We start from the raw sequence: 5,078 nt of genomic DNA, 5'->3' as shown, positions 1-5,078 counted from the left end.
AGAGGATGCAGAGGAGGAGGAAGACAAAGAAAAGCAGAGCAGAAGCACATGGCCTGAAGGAACCACAAGTTCTAAGGGGTCTCATAGATGTGGAAGATGGTAGTGTAGTGGTAGAGCTGCCCAATCTAGGTGCACAGCATGAAATCATATTAACTGTATTGTGTTTTCATTGCCGGAGCATATTTGGGATTGAGATTTACCACAACAGGGGTGGGGCTTGTACACTGGACATTTCTGTTCTACCTCTGACCTATATTTCACAGCTTGTATTACATGTTTGATATGTGGGCAGTGTACAACTATATCCCTGCATTATTTTTCATATCTATTTCTTTGTGATTTATCCATCTTACTACTTACCCCTGCATTGCAATGATCTTTTTTATAGAAAGATCTGTTTCATTATGTTTGCCTTTATTGTGGTTTTCTCAATGATTTTCACTGTTTATTGCTTTTTTTTCTTTGGCCTTTTCTAGGTTAGGTGAGAATTTTCCATTTTTGCAGTACTGAAAAACAAACCCAGGATCTTACACTTGCTATGCAAGTCCTGTTCCATTGAGTGTTACCCCAGACGCTTCTTAGTCTGCTGTTCTCACTGCCAAGGATAGAAGTAGGACCTTCTATATACAGCCCACGTGGCTTCCACTGACATCACAGGGCATGGGGTAGCCTGGTTGCTGCTGGGCATAGGCAAAGCCCTACTCTGACACCATCCCAGTGGGCAAAAAGTGTCTCATTATGTGGGTGGGTAACGTGGAAGCCTGGGCTGCCTGTGTGGTCTCTGCTGCTGGTAGGGATGGAATTCTCAGGTCCCAGTATGGCCTGTTTCACAGCATCCTGAGTGGTTTTATATTCACACTGTACACTCAGCACTTGCTTCACAGCCCAGGAAGGGTAGACGACGTCCAGGCTCCCATTCAGCCTTTTCTAACAGTGGTAGAATGGGGGCCACAGCTTCTCTGTGGTATTTGGCTACAGTTAGAGCCATTTTTTCAACTGAAAGTTGTTCTGTTCTTGCTTAGCTGCCCCCTTTTCAGGGCCTTGGCTGGTGAGGGAAGGCTTTGTTGGAGCCTTTCTCTCTTCTTAGCCTGTTGGCATTTCGAAGCTGCTGACTTATTCCCTTCCAAACCCAAGATATATTAGGCAAAGAAAAACCAAAACCCACTGGGAACTCGCTACCATACTGTTCCTTGGGTCACCATGTCCCTAGGTGATCTGTCTTCTCTTCATGGCCAGAATGTTTGATGTTGCTGGTTCTGTTGTTGGTTTTTGCCATGCTAGGGGCCAAATCCAGGGCCTCAAGCTCAGCTCCTGCCTCATTATGGTTGTCTCTGTATAACATTCTTAGGTCTTAGTTGTACTTAGTAGGGGAAATAGCTTGAAGTTATTGATCATCTAGCTATTTATTCTGTGTGCAAGTGTGCATGTGCACATGGATGTCAGAATTACTTCTCTTCCCACTTCATTTTGGAGGCACAGTCTCTTATTTGGACTGCGGTAGTGTGTGTACGCTTCTAGCTGACTCTCCTGTCTCTTCCTCCAACTCCAAGAGAAGTTCTAAGGTGTGAGTTTTTTTTTTTTTTTTAAATGGGTTCCATACTTTGATCTCAGGCCAACTCATCAGGCCTGCAGGGCCAGTATGTTCATCCACTGAGTCATCTCACCAGCCCAGCCTCTCTATTTCCTGTCTTCCATCCTTAACATATGGCTTTCATGACACACTTCAGAGAGAGATACATCATACCCATACAGTAAGGTGACAATACCTAAATATAAACACCCTTTCCCACCAGCCTGAACTGTCTCAGTGCCACAGTTTGTTGCAAGGAAGGCTAAAGAGGGCAATGTTTACTCTGAGTGGCCATGTTGTTCTGTTGCTGAAGTAGAAGAGGGCAGTAAAAGATGGTAGACAATCCCGTGTTGGAGAACATACATATGTGCTGACCCTGGGTTCAAACCCTACAGCGGGGAGAAGGAGAATCAGTATGAGGGGCCACCAGAGCTCTAGATTCACCTTCATGGCACCAGAGCTCTAGATTTAACTTCACAGCACCAGAGCTTTAGATTCACCTTCACGGCACCAGAGCTCTAGATTCACCTTCATGGCACCAGAGCTCTAGATTCACCTTCATGGCACCAGAGCTCTAGATTCACCTTCATGGCACCAGAGCTCTAGATTTAACTTCACAGCACCAGAGCTCTAGATTCACCTTCACAGCACCAGAGCTCTAGATTCACCTTCATGACACCAGAGCTCTAGATTTAACTTCACAGCACCAGAGCTCTAGATTCACCTTCATGACACCAGAGCTCTAGATTCAACTTCACAGCACCAGAGCTCTAGATTCACCTTCACGGCACCAGAGCTCTAGATTCAACTTCACGGCACCAGAGCTCTAGATTCACCTTCACGGCACCAGAGCTCTAGATTCACCTTCACGGCACCAGAGCTCTAGATTCACCTTCACGGCACCAGAGCTCTAGATTCACCTTCACGGCACCAGAGCTCTAGATTCACCTTCACGGCACCAGAGCTCTAGATTCACCTTCACGGCACCAGAGCTCTAGATTCACCTTCACGGCACCAGAGCTCTAGATTCACCTTCACGGCACCAGAGCTCTAGATTCACCTTCACGGCACCAGAGCTCTAGATTCACCTTCTCAGCACCATCAGTAAACTGAGGGGCTTCCCACTGAGGAGCAGTATCTGTTTCAAGAGGAGGGGACAAACCAGTGATGGTGGCACACACCTGTAATCCCAATTTGGGAGGCTTAGGCATGAGGATTGTTCAGGGCCAGCCTCAGTTACATAGCAGTATAGAAGCTGATGTTAACCTGCAGGCAGGCTGGCAATCCTCTAGAGACTCCAGGTAAGTGTGAGTGGGACCAGGAGCACCAGAGACTCATGTTCAGCTCAATTCAGATTCCAAAGTGATTAACTCTCCCACAGAGTGTGTGGGGACACACAGCACATATAGCATGGCAAAGAGACTGCAAGTCCAAACAAACAGCATACCCTTGGCAGGGAAAATGGAATGTTAAAGCAAAGTCCATCAACTTTGCCAAGGCACCCGGTTAAGACTCAAAAACCAATTCCCCTAAAGCTAGCAGATATTCCAGTGGCCAATACACCAAAATTCTCTTAATATCCTCTCAGAAGACAGATAACCTGAGGATACTCATTTGAAAAACTTTAGCTGTAATGTACAATGTAACAACCCCCATAAACACCAACACATTAAAAGTTTATCATTTCACCTATCTATTTGCTATGACACAGGGGACTAATGACTTAACTGTGAAATTAACCCAAATCAAAACCCATCTGGTGAGGAGCTGGGAAGAGACCTAGGCTGGTAGAGAACTTGCTTACAATGCACAAAACCCTCCGTTCCATTGCTAGTGATGTATAAGGCACGACTATTGATGCACTGTAATAATCCCAGTGTTAGAATTTTAGAGGAGGTGGGAGGGTCAGAAGTTCAAGGTCATCCTCAGCTACATATATAATACACTGTAGCTAGCCTGGGCTACGTGAGACTATCTCAAGACCAAAACCAAAACTGAACAGCTATGTTGTTCATGGCAGGCTCTGTTGGGAGGACTGTCATATACTTAAGATCAGCTTATTTGTTCCCTCCCTTCCTCCCTCCCTCCCTCCCTCCCTCCCTCCCTCCCTCCGTGCGTGTGCGTGCGCGTCCGTGCGCGTCCGTGCGTGTGTGTGTGTGTGTGTATGCGTGTGTATGTGTGTGTGCACACATGTGCGTGCGTGCGTGCGTGCGTGCGTGCGTGCGTGTGTGTGTGTGTGTGTGATTGGAAGGGATAGATGAAAAGCTCCCAAGGCTTTGATTATAGAAACCTAGCTAAAACAAAACAAGTTTGTAACCATTGCCTGTCTTCTCAAATGTATTCCAATGCTGGTCAAGGATGCTAACGTTTGGTGAATACTATGCCAGTGGGTAGATCCAAGGACTACAGGTCACTAGGATAGAATGCTTCTCTCAGAACTACTACCCAATGAGATGTATGAATGCCTCAAGAACCACAAAATTCTTATTGGCCAGAGACAGCTGTGTCTCGTTTCTCCTCCAAATTCTGAGTATGTAACATAGTAACACCAGGTCCCACTACTGACAGTAATGCTCTAGAACGCTGAGCCAGTGAACATGTCTTGGGCAGGCCTTGGCCTTCCCCCATCCCTCTGCCTTGATAAACTGTTATATTACATCCCCAAAGCTAGCCACCAAGTTCTATTCCTTTGTCCACTTCCTCCTCCTGAGGCTGACTACCAAGGTCCAGCTATCAGAGTATTGAAGTATGGCAATCAAAAATCCCCTTTTGGTTCACGTAATTAACATGCACAATTAAAATTAAACCTCATCCTAACACGGGGTTACCCCTTTTACCTTTATAAACTGACATTTGCCTATGGGCCACATCTGTCTCCTATCTAGAGGCAGTTCTTTGTCCCTCCAAGGCAAACATCCCTTCCCCCTCTCCCTTGTTCCTTTTCCCTTCTCCCTTGTTCCCTCTTCTGTCCTTCTCTTCTATTCCCCGACCTTTGTCCCTCTGGGGCAAATGATCTCTTTTGTGCTGATAACTTGGTCTTGGTGTATCTTGTGCTGATTCTGGTCCTTTCAGGCAGCATGTACAGAGTCTCATCCGAAGACCATCACAGCTGATGTAGATCCTGCATTAAGTGAAACATTAATGTCTGGAACTTAGAACCTTTTCCTGTGCAAGAAGAATGCATGGCCAGTATTCCATTCCTGGGAACCTATGACCGCTCTTGCTTGTGTACTGGGAGGCTACATTAAATTGTCCTCTTACAGGTAAAACCATGTGGGAAACCATCTTCTGTCCACAGACTTTATTGCCATCTGTGGTGGTTTGAATATGCTTGGCCCATGGGAAGTGGCACTATTAGGAGGTGTAGTCTTGGAGTTGGTGTGGCCTCATTGGAGGAAGTTTGTCACTGTTTAGGTGGGCTTCGAGGTCCTGTATTCAAGCTCCACCCAGTGTGGATGAGAGACCCTTCTCCTGGATGCCTGCAGGAAGAGAGTCTCATCTGCTGCCA

The sequence above is a fragment of the Mus musculus genome, chromosome 15 (assembly GCF_000001635.26).
Source record: "Mus musculus strain C57BL/6J chromosome 15, GRCm38.p6 C57BL/6J".
Classification (NCBI taxonomy): Eukaryota; Metazoa; Chordata; class Mammalia; order Rodentia; family Muridae; genus Mus; species Mus musculus.
Note: the sequence above shows the minus strand (reverse complement) of the source record.